At 40.4% G+C, this 15189-nt stretch overlaps 1 long non-coding RNA gene and 1 other non-coding gene across 2 annotated transcripts in view; both read right to left on the minus strand.

The window, feature by feature from the left end:
* The window catches only part of 4930513D17Rik (RIKEN cDNA 4930513D17 gene), a 141826-nt gene that overhangs the window by 46101 nt on the left and 80536 nt on the right, over positions 1 to 15189 (minus strand). Inside the window, exon 3 of the long non-coding RNA NR_045416.1 lies at positions 1804 to 1980. This is a non-coding gene — a long non-coding RNA (RIKEN cDNA 4930513D17 gene). The remainder of the gene's footprint in view (positions 1 to 1803; positions 1981 to 15189) is intronic.
* On the minus strand, positions 13127 to 13255 carry Gm25377. Its single transcript, XR_003956094.1, has one exon. It is a non-coding gene; the product is annotated as a small nucleolar RNA SNORA17 (small nucleolar RNA).

Below are 15189 nucleotides of genomic sequence, written 5' to 3' on the forward strand. Positions count from 1 at the left end.
AGTTAACCTTCACTGGTGAGGTATATTCTTAGTTAAGATTACATGATACAAAAATAAACTTTAATAATTTTTCTTATATCTGTATCTGAATCCAGATACTACTACATCCTGAAATTATATATCCTAAAGCCCAAATAAGGATAAAACAAGATGAAGGAAAGGAAAGGGCTGAGAACTTTGGAGTGACAGCACATGCCAGGTAGGATCCAGGGGTACTTATTGTGGATTTAGACACATGACTTTGTTCTGAGTCTTGAGTTCCTACCTGCAAGAAGAGACTTTCTTGGGGCAGAGATCACCAGATTCACTTAGAAAACAAACATAAACCTAGAAGCCTGTGACTGACACATAGCCCTCTCCTCTTACCCTGTTAATGTAGACTCCAAATCTCCTTTCTCTAGGAGCAGACAGATAATTATAGCCCAACGGCTACTTATTAACCTCTGTTTTTGACATAATTATATCAGCTCTCTAATTTGCATTTATGAACACAAAATAAAATAGTTAATTGCATTTTGTTCTAGTTGTGCTTTTAAATGCACTGTCACCAAGGCATAGGCTTAACCAATGTAATAGAAGTGCCATTATGGGGCAATTATCATCTCCAGTGTGTCAAGAGCAGAAACGTAAAGGGCTCCAGCCCCTTGGACTACTCCCATGGATATGCCTTCATCTCCCAGTTCATGCCCCTCTCTTATTTGTCTGCAGACAGTTTCTCTCGGGCAGGAAGAAGTACCACATGCTAAATTGATTTTTAAAGTAGAACTGTGTTTTATTTGGGACTTCTGAAGAATTCTCAGTAGGCTTATGAAGTTTGGGTTAATCATCAAGTCCTTCCTCACAATTTTCTAATTAATTCCATAGGAGATCCTGCTCTGATCAATTTATAGACTTCATTGTATTTAGTTAATTAAGAAACTGAAGCCATGGATTTTTGTCATTACTACAGACAGGCAGCCCCAGCTGACCTGGAATGGTGTTTGATGAGTTGTTATGAACCTAGAGAAATGGGGTCCTGACCACAGCCCCTTAGCAAACTCTGATTGATCCCATAGACAGCCTTGAACCTGGCTGAGACAAATAAGCATTCCAATGCACTTTAAAGCATGCTGCAGGAAAGCCACCAGGTCTCATTTTTATGCAGCACTGACAAGAAGAGGGGAGCTGGGCAATAGTGAAGAGCTTTATTTGAACTCTTACTCTGTCACTACCAAATAACTGTATGATCTTCAGCAAGTAAAAGAGCCCTCCAGGAACCATTCCATGGAGGTGCATTGTGGGCAGTGTGCGGATTTCAAGAGCACAAAATCACTTCACACAACACTTGGTCCACAATCAGGGATCAAAATTTCAACAGCACTGCCATCGTCATTGTCATCACTGAGGGCTTTCACAGTAAATCTTTTTCTTCCTTTTCTTCCCATTGTATAATTATTTTGTGACTTTCATATATAAGTACTGTGTTTACAAGATATTCACCCCATACCCTCCCATCTCTAATTACTTCTATGGCCCCCTCTATTCCCTTTTAAATTTGTGATCTCTTCCACTTTAATTGTTATGTATATATGCATATATATGTGTGTATTTCATGTATGTATGTATGTATTTATGTATGCATGCATGCATATCAATATATGACCTACTAAGTTGATTTAGGGTTTCTCATATATACATGATTTTAGGGCTGACCACTCAGTGTTGTGTAACCTACTAGGAGACTTATCCCTGTAAAAGACAAATCCTCATTCTTTCAGCAGTTCTATAGGTCTTTAGTTAGGCACAGGGCCTCATGAGACTTACCCCTTCCACAGTGGCAGGTCAACTGGTGCTGTTATTGTGCAAGGTTATGCTTACTCATCTCTATTGCTGAGGCTTCACAGATGTATCTTGCTTGTAAGTTACAGAAGACACTGGCTCTCAGCTGGTGTCCTGGTTCACTTATATTTGGAAAATTATCCGAAGATGACAATATTTTGCCTGTTGTACAACCAAAGAAATCGTTCTTCAGAACATTTGTGGAATTCTGAAAGTATCACAAAGCTGACACAAGGTGAATGGAAAGTCCATACCTCTCAATGAACTGATGTTAGTGAAGTTAGTAAGCAACACTAATAAAGAGGTCTCTAGTACTCTATGAGATGGCTTTTGAGCCTTGCACACCAACCTCCTATTTACATAACTTGGCATTGCTGTCTTATAAATTTTAGTTTTCTTTCTTTTACAATTTCGTATACACATTGTGTACTTTGTTCTTATATATTTAAAATATGCATTTTCCTTTAATTAGCATATTTATTGCCGAAAATATGTTGAAGATTTTCATCTCAGGGATATAACTATTCAGGAGATGCTTGCGTGCTAATTGTATATTGCTTTGTATTAAATTATCCTAAATTTAGCCATTTCCAGCAAGCTTTTATTATCTCATTGCTTCTGTAGGCCAGCAATTTGAGTAGGGCTGGGCTTTCTGGAACTCCATTCACTGTCGCCTAGGAGAGACAAAGATATTCTCAAGGCTGCAGTGTGCTGGACTCTGCATCCAGTCTCTGGCATAGGGTTATGTGAGCTGTAAGAATGGAATGCCTACTGACACCTAAGTCTTGCTATGTGGTAACCCCAGGGCAAGTCATGACATGCTAACACCTTCCACTCATTTTCAGTGTGTCCTTAAATCCAGGTCCCCATAGGAGTGAAGAATTTACCAGACTCAGGGTCATGGTTGAGTCTACATCTATGTGCATGATGCAGTCATGAAATTTATACAGAAATATAACCAACAAGGGAAGTGCATTTGTCAAGCATAGCATCTCTAGAAGGGAAAAGGGGGCCTCAGAAGATGAATCCTGATTTCAATCCTGATTTTCGTATTTGGAAAGATGACAGCATAGTGTTCTACTCTTACCTGATTCTTTCCTCTTCCCTATCCTTGGCTAGTTATGTCAATACAGACACCAAGTAGCTTCCATTCAGAAGAACTCCCGCATGGAACATGTGCATTGCCAGTGTGGTAAGGAGACACAGTGGTAAGTGTCTGTCAAGCCTCATTGTGCATTGCATAGACTTGGGTTCTCTGAAATCACTCACAGGATCTTTTAATCAAACACTGAGCCCCTAACTCCAGGCAGTCACAGAGCAGAGTGATAGCTGCAATGTGCCACAGTGGCTTAGTCTTGCAATTCACTATGAATCACAGGTCTCCTTATTCCCAGTGGATTTTTTTCTTGAAGGAAAGTCCAGTACAACTGTTTACAAACCAATTGTCAGCCAAAGATGCCTTTGACTTCCTATTTATTGTTTTATTCTTTAGTTTTGAAGTATTTTTCCTAAAAATATGCTCATTCATAGAATAATGGTAGCTTACACAATTTCAAAGAAGTAAATCTGTTTTTTTCTTGAAAGTAATGGAAATACTGTATGCTATCTCATATTATCAGTTTTGGGGCCCTATTATGTCTACTCAAGACCCTGGTATGGAAGCATAAACTTGAACCAATGACATTAGCATTTTTAAAGAATTTCTGCTGACTATCTGAGAGGGTTTTTTTTTGTTTTATTTTATCATATTTTAATGAAATTTTTTTCTTCTCTATCTTCTCCACTGATTGTCTACTAATCCACTGGCTATGGGTCCTAAATGCCCAACCCTTGACTCATGGTTTCAGCTTGTCAATCAATCATTAGCAAACCTCTTGATTTTCTTGACCCTTCTTTTTGCTCATGTATAAATGTTTTCCTAATTTCCTCAAGAATACTAACCCTTTCATCAAAACTAGCTCCCAGTTCTTTTGAGTGAATGTTTCCTAAAACATTACTTGTAAATTCTGCCTTCATCTGCATCAAGTGTGTATTTGCATCAGCTAAGCATTGATGCCATTCCAAAGTTATCCCCTGATATGAGACAGGTGTTTCTTCCACTAAAATTTGAGCTACTTGAAGTAAAATTCTGATTTTACTTATTTAGGTATCTACAATAGGCTGCCAGACCAGGGCCTACAGCCCAGAAAATACTTCAGAGAAAAACAGATAAAATGATTCTGCTTCTATCAGTAGCATAGACATCATAGAAACATGTTGTGCTGTGACCTTGGGAACAACTGTTGCTTTTGTTTTACCAGCCTATTTCCACTTGCTGAAACAACTATTCATGAAGAGCTTGTGTGTACATCCTAAGTTGAATCTGTTAAAAGCCATAGCAGCCATTTAATTAAGCCTAAAATGAAATGAAGAAAGAAAATTCCACGGGAACAATGGTCACTGGGGAAATCAAGATTCATACCTACTGGGAAGAGAAAAGAGAAGGGAAGGAATTTATAGTCCCTGAAAGACTCCTAAATACAGTCCAGGAAGCAGCATTCCTACCAAGTGGTGGTGTATAACATATTCATTGCCATTTAGATGTGATAATTAGCATTAGACTACTTCAGTGTTCTACAAGAATATTTCATAGAACTCCACTGCTTCGAGATGGATCTTGGGGAGAATGTTTCCCTGGCCATACAGATGCAGAGACTCCAGTAATTGGTGGCCTCTTTTTTTTTTTTCCATTCCATTAATCACATTTGCATGCTGAAGTCATTGGGAAGTTTGGTGGTAACAAACGCATGATCTGAAGTTTTTTAACTGAGCGTTTTTCAAACTTCCTGGACTGGAGCATTCTGTTTATCTCCTCCCCACTGTGGAAGTCCTGTGAAACCAATATTCTGTGGGGAATTTATGGACTAGCAGCAGGAAATGAGGTGCCTAATAAAGTTGATTCTTCACCTTTAGGACTGTAACTTTTAAGATCTCTGGGCAACTCACAAACTCTGCTCTTTGAGATGACATATTGGATGGGTAGATGTAGGATTTGCATTAGTCTCTACTACCCTCCCATACGCTGAGTTGTTGTTCCTTAATGGATTTACTTATTCATTTGCTTTGAAAAGAAAGTGTTTAATAATTTTGAATTGTATGTGAGTTATCCTTGAACATAGACCCTTTCTTCTTTCTTTTAATAAAATGCTTTTACTAATTCCTCAAGAATTCCATACATGCATAAATTGTACTTTTTTCATGTCCATTTTTTCCTTACCCCAGTCTCTTAGCTCTAACCCACCTTTCCTACTTTGTATACATACATACATACATACATACATACATACATACATATACATACATACATACATACATACATACACACATACATACATACATACACACATACACACATACATACATATGCATGCATGCATGCCTGCACACACACAGAGATAGATATACACACACACCATAGAATCCAATTTGTAGAGTTCTTATACTAACATGTAGGGTCTCATCTTACTGAGGAACCACACTCTTAAAGAAAACTGACCATTTCTCTGAAGCCATCACCTGCAGGTAGCTTCTGAGCCATAGGTCGGGTTTTATGGTTCCCCTTCTATCCTAGAATGCTGACTGCCTTGTTTTTATGCAAGTAACCATAGCTGTTGTGAATTCATGGGTACATGGCTATATAATTTCCAGAAGACACTGTTTGTTCAGCTCTTCCTTAACTTTCTTCTCACTCTTTTAGTCCTCCTGACTTCTGCTGAAAATCATGCCTGAGCCCTTTGTGAAATGGGTATGATATAGCTGTCTCATTTGTAGCTGAGCACGCCACTAACCACCATTGGATAACATTTCAAAATCAATTTCTCTTTTGAATTGGGATTCAGTAGTTTTGCATGGAGCTGGTGTGCTACCCTGAAACTGAGCTATAGTGAGAACCAGTACTTCCACCTATATTTGCAGGTAACAAAGGTGAGCCTCAGAGAAACATCAGAGAAGGAATTCAGAAGGCGCTTAAGCATGAGAGAATCGTGCTCCCAAAGAGAAGGGAGCTGTGATGTCCCCACTGAACCTTCTATCCTAAATTACAAAATCCTATGTCATACCCTTACTGAATCCACAATTTGGCTTCCATTTATAGGGACTTAAACATTCTTCTAGCCAAAGAGGTTCAGCTAATAACTTAAATAAAAAATTGAAATGTTTAAGTTCAACAAACATTTTTTGATCATCTTACACATAAGCAGTCCATTTGGAAGATTTTATAGGAATTGAGAAAAATATAAAATAAGTCCTGCTCTAAAAAAAAAAAAAAAAAAAGAACTCACTATCTGGAGATGCAGTCATGGGTGTGGATTCAGATCGAATATAGCAAGTTCTGGATAAACAAATCTTAGAGACTATTATCTAACCCATGATGGATGATTATTTTAAAGAATGCTTTTGATGTAGGTGGTTCTTAAGGGAAGTCATGAAGCATATATTTTCCAGTTGAAGAGGCATAACATCTTGCAAACAAAGGGGATTTATCATACTGAGGAGTCTATGCAAAATGTAAGGATAGAACTGTGGAGGGAAACATAAATGTTACAGTCAGAACATGTTCATCCAGGGAGGAACTATAGGATGTCAAGCTAGAGGGCATTAGGTGTGAGTTAGTGTTTACCACCCCATATGTAAAGCAGGTTTCATGCTGGTGAGTCACACACTCAGATTTACATTCTAAAAAGATATTTTTCCAATGGTGCAAAATGATTTGCTATGGGCAAAACTATAGCAATTAACACAGAGACAGTGGTAACAAACAACAAGTTTTGATATTAATTATCAAATAGTATAAAACAAAGACTCAAATGTGAGTAACAATGTCTCTAGAACATTTTTTACCAATACTTAGACATCTTCTACCCCAAGTTCCAGACTCTTTTGTAGAAAATCATATATTTCCCATCTATTGTACACCCCCAGCTTCCAAAATCATCTGAAATGTAGAGTTAATCGCATCTAAACATCTATAGATGAGGTCTTCTTCTTGGTGGGGTAACTCTGTCAAAGGAACTGAGAGTGGCAAAATAAGATGTCCCCACCGGACAAAGATTTTTTTTTCCTCTTTTGTGAGCTATTTCATTTCTGTAAGTTTGGGGGTTTGCATGTTTAAAAAGAGAATGGATTGGATCCAAGTCTGTGCTTTAAACATTATATCCTACAAGGGACTTCCTTGCCAATGAGGAAACTATCCAGGAAAGCCCAGTTTCTAAAGGCAGTTGTCAGTGAGGCTGCTTGGTCAAGTCCAGGGATGAAAATCCCTAATTGCATACTCCATTCCCTTCAGGAGACTTAGGTGCTAACACAAACTCCTGCAAGTTCTGTGAAGCATGATGTACTAACGACATATCTTAGTGTGTGATTTAGCCTCAATATAACTTCTTTACATACCATTGGTGGGTTTCTTGTACACATATTCACTTGTGTCAGGACTCAGAAGATGAGCTGGACTTTATCTTATGGTTTCAGCTATACTTCCTACTGGCTTGGCAGAGATACTGAGTATGTGTTCTGTAGCTTGCCACAGGATCCCTACTAGAAATCCTTTTAGAAAGGTCAGAGTCCCTGCACAGAAATACATATCAGCAGAAGATGATTCTGAAGTGATGGATGACCTACTGGATACTAACCTTACTGCTTTGACCTTGGAACCAGCAAATTAGGAAATATTCAGCCTCTGAGATCCTTTCTTGTTAGGGGATGTGACAATGGCACTTTGAGATTCCTCAAGTTTCTTTTTTCTTTTTCTTTTTTTTCTTTATTAGATATTTTCTTCATTTACATTTCAAATGCTATCCACAAAGCCCCCTATACCCTCTCTCTGCCCTGCTTCCCAACACACCCACTCTTGCTTCCTGACACTGGCATTCCCCTGTACTGGGGCATACGATCTTCGCAAGACCAAGGGCATCTCCTCCCATAAGTTTCTTTAAAAGTTCTAACATATTGGATTCATGCAGTAGATTCTTATTGTACAAACGCTAATGATTTTTAATAAAAAAAAATCTGTCAGTGCTCACACATTCCATGATAGACTCAGAACAGCAAAATGAAAATTTTATTAACAAAACAAGCAAACATTCACACAACCTTTTAAATTAACATCGAAGCAAAATGATCAATGTCTTGCCATATGGCAAGGCAATCCTAACATAGCATAATTGTCTGAAAATTACCACAGAGCTAGCTCTCAGTTGATAAAACGAGTCCAATAACTGTTTTCTCATCTTGTTAGAGTGCTTTCCTATTCTCATGGCAATGCACACCACCACCACCACATTTTCTCTGTTGCACTTGATAAGGGCAAATTGGCGCTGTGGGATGAAACTGGTCTTTGTTCGGTCCCACGGTTTTACCTCCAATTGACTGGAAGAGTTGCACAAATTGTTTTCCCCTCATATGGGGACACTTATCAAGGCCCAACAAGAAAGGTAATACAGACCACTCTCCAGGCAGACAAATCTCTCAAAAGAGACAGCACCAAGCCCCCAGCATAATGAAATGGTGAGGTTTTGCCAGTCTGTGGAATAAAGAACTTTCTGAAGCAGATTACTTAATAAGGGGTACCCAACAGAGTAATTTAGTGAAGTATTTCAAAGAGCTATTCAACTCTGGCATTGTAACCTTCCAGAGCTCCTGGGAAGAGGCGCTCACTGCATGGTTTTTCCACTTGACTCTGGTCGCTTTTCCTTTCTCACATGCTCAGTACCTCTAACCTTCATTAGAGTTCCCACTTACCAAACCCAGGTCTCGTGGTTGAAAAGAGCCTTCAAAAGAAATAAACTCCATTTCCAAGCAGAAACTAAAAGATGGGCATCCAACCTGCATCAAGGCCATGTCTGATTGCTAGCATCAGGATAGGTGCATGGCACACTGTTCCCTTGTTACTTTTAAGACTTCTGGGCATTTCTCTCTGTCTCCTCATACAACAGGGAATTGAAGCTCTGTGGCCAAATATCCTGATGCTCTATACAGCAGAGAGAAATGAAGCACAGAGAACAGAAGGCCTTTTAAAGTTCAAACTACTAGAAAGTAGAGTGCTCAGACAACAACAACAAAAAAACAGTAATAGGGACTTTTTAGTTGCCTCGATATCCAGAACTCTAACATTATAGCTGTGTACCAGTCACATTATCTTCTATAAGACATAATGTATTAGACATTGCGCTAGAACAGCGGTTGTCAACCTGTGGGTTACAATCCATTTGGTGGTCAAAGGATCCTTTCACAGTGGTCATGTAGGACTCTCAGAAAACACATAGATTTACATTATGATTTATACCAATAGCAAAATTACAGTTATGAAGTATCAACAAAATTTGCAGGTCACCACAACATGAGGAACTGTGTTAAAGAGTTGCAGCACTGGGAAGGTTGAGAATCACTGTGTTAAAGGAAGAGTCTGGGCTATACAGCAAAGAGGATCTCCATTCTTTCTCTGCAACTTGACAGACATGGTTATCTTCCTGCCTTAAATTTTGTCCCTATGCAATAAGAGCAACAGTCTTACACGCGTTCGCGACCAGCCAGGAAAGACGCAACAAACCGGAATCTTCTGCGGCAAAGCTTTATTGCTTACATCTTCAGGAGCCAGAGAGCAAGAGAGAGAATGGTGAAACCCGTCCCTTTTAAGGAGAATTATCCTCCGCCTAGGACGTGTCACTCCCTGATTGGCTGCAGCCCATCGGCCGAGTTGTCATCACGGGGAAGGCAGAGCACATGGGGTGGAGAACTACCCTTGGCACATGCGCAGATTATTTGTTTACCACTTAGAACACAGGATGTCAGCGCCATCTTGCAACGGCGAATGTGAGGGCGGCTTACCACACAACAGCATTGGGTTGGGCAGTGTTTGTGTGGAGACTGCTGTAATTCAGATGTAAACCTTATCAGATCCCATGGATAAATATCATTGGCTCTATTTTACAGAAGAATTCACTGCAGGGTAATGGTTGAGGATGATTGGTTGAAGATTCTGCAATCAAAGTAGTGAAGATCAGGGATAAGAAGCCAAGTCTGTGTATACCCAGAGCTGTTGACTTCCATAGAGAAGACACAGTGAAGATAATTCAACTGTAGTCCAGAGTTATAGTTTTAGGAGATATATTTCCATAAGTGCAATGCTTTATTTATTTTAGTGTACTGTAAATTTGTGATTGACATACCTATCAGTTTTACATATTTATGGGCTATAGTGATATATATATATATATATATATATATATATATATATATATATATATATTTGTGTGTATGTGTGTGTATGTGTGTGTATATATGTATGTATATATACACATATATGTTTGTATATGTATATATATGTATATATATATATATATATATATATATATATATGCATGCATGCTTTGTGTATTTTGGGAAACATATCATCCCAAAAGCCAACACCAACCTCTAAACACATTTTTCTTGTGTTTTCTTTGAGTAGCCTCACAGGATTTAGGACTTACCTTGAGGTCTTTGGTACATATGAATCTATTTATATTAATCTATTCATGTATTTATGTATTTATTTATTATGCATGATGACAGAAACTTAGTTTTTACTGTAATTAGACAGCTGTGTACATAAAATACTATTTTTGAAAAGAATTTCCTTTGCTCAGTGTGGCCCTTGCTGCTTTGTGTATAATCCACTTGTTTTCCATGTGTGGGTTTATCTCTGAGCTTTCTGTCTTGCTCCATTGGTCTGGGTACTGATTTTTAGGCTGTTAATATGCATTTGGGGTACTGTTATTCTGTCCTATGTCCTAAAGTCAGGTGATAATAATTCTTAACTTTGAGGTTTTTGCTCAGGAGTGCTTTAGCTTTTGGGGAACTTTCAGGATCCCATTTAAATTTTGGAAGTGTTTATTTTCACTTTTATGGAGAATATAATGGATATTTTTGAGAGGAATACCACAAATTGTGTTGACCAGTTTATGTTATAAGTACTCAACATGTAGGCCTTCTAATCTACAAGGAAACGATGCATTCTATTTTCTGCATTCCCTCCAGTTCCTTTCATCAGAATTTTGTAACTTGCATAAAGAAAACATTCCCTTCCCCAGGAAATTTTATTCTACTGTCTCATAGCTTTGAGTAACTATTTTGAATAGGCTACTTTGTTAGCTTATTTCTTTAAAATTTTTGATATTGTTCTATTATAAAGCCAGAGAGATGGCTCAGCAGATAAAAGCACTTGATAACAAGTCTGTTTACCTGAGTTCAAGACCGAGGTCCAAGTGGCAGAATGAAAAACCTCATTCCTAAAAGCTGCCCTCTACCCTCCACATGTACCTCAAATACACTCATACCAATATACTCTCACATACACAAATAAATGAAGTTTAAAATTGAAAATAAAATTGATTTTTGTATTTCTACTCTATACCTTGTAATCTTATTAAGTTCATTTTTATTTCTAACAAGTTTCTGAAAGCATCATTATGTTTTCCCATACATAAACTCATGTTTGTAATCAGAGATGATATAACCTCTTCTTCGATTTATATACCCAACACTTTCTTGTAATACTTAAAAAAAATATTTTCTTTGTTCTTTGTGAATTTCACAACATGTACCCCAGTCCCATCCATCTCCCCTTTCCTCCTGTTAGCCCTCCACCACCCTTGCAATGAATGCCTCACCGACAACAGAGAAAAAAACAATCTCATTGTGTAAGCAGTAGTGTGGCACAGTATGCCCCACTTTTGTCCACACTTGTCTGCTTGCAGAGAGAGATTCATTGTGATGCCATCTTGGTATGATACAAGACCTCTGGCTTTTGCTGATCTATCACTACTGGATCCTCCCTGGGTCTCCTCTAAGATATTCTGTTGTTTCCCCATGTCATGAAGGTTCTGTAGTTTTGGATTTGTAGGACTGGCCCTTTCATGCACTCCAGCACTTCATCTATGGGGTAGATGTTGGGGTAGGTATTAAAGCTTGAGAGTTATCTGAGCTGGCTTTCCCAATCTCGTGCCCTTTAGGGCCTGCTCACCAGCAAGTCCTGCAACTAGGACCAGCTCTGCTCTGCTGCCAAGGTGAGGTGAAGGGCATTGTCTAAGAATGTCACTGCCTGTGAGGGACACGGCCAATTCTCCAACACTCATGATGCTAGGATCAACTCTCCCACCTGCCATAGGTGATGAGGGACAAGGCAGATGATGAGGGTGTCTGTCTGTCATCCCACTACAACACATCAGGCAAGAAGCAGGGCTGAATTTCCTGCATCTCTACTCTTGGGCCAGCTCATTTGCAACTTGCATGTCCAGGGCCAGCTCTACTGTGGTACCCAGGCAAGGTGTGGGGCCTGCTCTCCTGAATGCTGTAGCAGGGAAGGGGCAAGTACAAATCTCCAGTTCTTGTGATCCCAAGGCCAGATCTCCCAGCTGGTGAGAGAAGAGACAGGAGGAGAGTATTTCTCCATCATCTACGCAACTACATGGTAGACAAGTAACAGAGCCAGCTCTCCCATGCTCTTACCCTTGCGCTGGTTCAACCACAACTCACACAATGTGTGGGGCCCACTCTCCATAGTACTGTAGCTGGCTAGGGACAGGGTCAGCTTGCTTGTTATAGAGGTTTCAGGGTCAGCTCTCTAACAATGCCCAGGTGAGCAGTGGGACCAGCTCTGAAGAGCTCTCAGACATCAACATGTACCTTGGCAGCAGCTCAGACCATTGCCATCTGCCTGACCTTTGATAGTAACAGACCCCCGTTCATTCATGCAGGGCCACATAACCAGATGTGGACCCCAGTGGCAACACAGACCAGGACATCCCCAGCTACTCACACCAGGCTGTTCCTTACTACCTTTGAGTTCTGTCTCTCTTCATTGTACCCACATCCTTCTGTGTCTCTTTCTCTTCCATTTCTCCTCCACTTACTTGCTCCTCTTAGTGGCACTCTGGGTCTCTGTGTGTCTGGGGTCATTTCAGGAATGGTCCCTGGAGTGCTATGGCCAGCTTCTGCACTATGGCACTGGGTGGAGGTCATCTTGGGCATAACGCGATCCCTCAGGAATGTGTTGCTCTAAACTGGTGGTCATCTCAGGCTGGCTCCCTGAACAGGTTCCATGATGCTTGTTTGGTGTCACAAGTGGCCCCTTGGGAGGGTCGTGTCTCTTAGGCTTATACCAGCCCTGGGTCAGTAGTGTCACGTGGGGTTCTTCGAGCTTGCTATTTGTTCTGGGAGCTCATCTAGTCCTGCATGGTACAGGAATGGTGGTCATCTCAGGCTCTCTCCCCCACCCCCACCCCACCCCCCAGGGAGTGTTAGGTTACTAATTCAGATGTTCATAAGTTCAAACACTGTGTGTAGACATAACTCCTATCATCTTTGCCTCCTACTGAAGCACATGTGACACAGCAGCCACACCTGCAATACCTCCAGGAGCAGATGTAAGACATGTCAATGTAAACTTCCTAGGTCTATACATCATTCTGCAGAGAGAGAGAGGGAGAGAGGGAGAGAGGGAGAGAGGGAGAGAGGGAGAGAGGGAGAAAGGGAGAGAGGGAGAGAGGGAGAGAGGGAGAGAGGGAGAGATGGAGAGAGGGAGAGACGAAGAGAGGGAGAGAGGGAGAGAGGGAGAGAGGGAGAGAGGGAGAGAGGGAGAGAGGGACAGAGGGAGAGAGGGAGAGAGGGAGAGAGGGAGAGAGGGAGAGAGGGAGAGAGGGAGAGAGGGAGAGAGGGAGAGAGGGAGAGAAGGAGAGGCTCCCTTGCGTGCACAGGAGCAGGCAGTTAAGCCGTTTGTGTGAGAGAGCATGCAGGTTGTCAAAGAAGGAGGTAGCAACATGTCAGATGAGGCAAGCAGGGCCAAAGTTGTGAACTGAGCAGGCAAGCAGGGCCCAGTGGCAGCTTTGGTGGGCAGAGCTCAGGAGCACCTCACATGAGAGAACACATGAACCTACTGATCGACACCCAGAATCAAAGCAGGTATTAAGATACCAACATCATCACTGGCCACGATAGGCCTGACTCTTTGAAGAAATGAGATGTCAGTACAGACAGAGCAAAGCTCACAGTTTCTGGTTTCTACTGATGTTTCCAAAGCTCCCATTTATAGCTTTCACATCTGTTAACTTCTAGCATGTCTTACATTAATTAGAGGTATCCCTGAGGACCTCGTACCAACTGCCTACAGGACTACAGCACAATGAGACATTGTCCATGGGAATGTAAGCCATCCTCTCCCCAGGGCTTAGCCAATGGGAAATGGCAAATAAAATTGCTGGAGAATACTTATCTTGATGCAAAAACCAAGCATGACCTTCCCTCTTACCAAGACTGCCTTGTGGGATTGAACCAAGGTCACTCTTTAGGGACTCGGATATCATACTTGGTTCAGTGGCCTTCCCTGATCTCCTCTCTTTGCTTATCACACTTCCTGTTACTCTGTGTTTTGACAACACATCACTATCACATTAGAGCTTCTCCTGGGAAACAAGATACAAAAGCAGCTCAACTTCCATTGATGCGCCAATCACTCAAAAGTTTTTCTGTACATTTGTTAAAACAGAGTCTCCCTTGAACTCTCACTGAGCACAGCTATTCCTCAAACACGACAAAGCATAGATCTAACTCTCACCCATCTGACTGGCTCTTTGGTGCTACAGAAATTCTTCACTCAACATCACAAAGAGAATCACCATTTGCATCATCATAAGCGAGACAATAGAAGCTCATCATTGATATTTTCATTTAGGGCCTGAGGCAGATCAGCAGAACAAACAAAACAGGCTTCTTTCATTTTAATCATCTGGACTCTCAGACTCCAAACTCTCAGACTCATTTGCTTGTGCTCCATCCCAAAAATAATAAAAATTGCACACCTTGTCAGGAATTAATCCACAGTATTTGAACTCTTAGAATTTTCTAGAGAAGTATGTATTGTCCATTTATTATCTCTTCCCAGACACTATGAGGTGCTATTATCATCCTTACCCTTGGTTTTTAGATATGGAGACAGAGTGTATAGAACACCCATGCTGCTTACCCTGGAACAAACAAAACCAAAAACCAAAAACCAATACAAAACAAAAAATTGATTTGGATTCTGGCTTTGATCATCAAAGAATCAGAACCATTTGATATCACATAAATGTTCCATGCAAAGAGTAAAGTTGTTATACATTGGATTTCCACATATATTTATGAAGTAGGGTATGACAGTGCAATATGGACATATATCCAAATACTACATAAGACCTTAGTTTTATCTTACAAAAACAGCTGTGTGATCAGCTGTTCTCTACTGGAAATGAAATATTTTGGGTGAACAGAAAGACTAAGTTTTCCTGTTTTCTCTACTTCTGGGTAGAAGCCATGTAATTA

This window comes from Mus musculus, chromosome 5, assembly GCF_000001635.26.
Source record: "Mus musculus strain C57BL/6J chromosome 5, GRCm38.p6 C57BL/6J".
Classification (NCBI taxonomy): domain Eukaryota; kingdom Metazoa; phylum Chordata; class Mammalia; order Rodentia; family Muridae; genus Mus; species Mus musculus.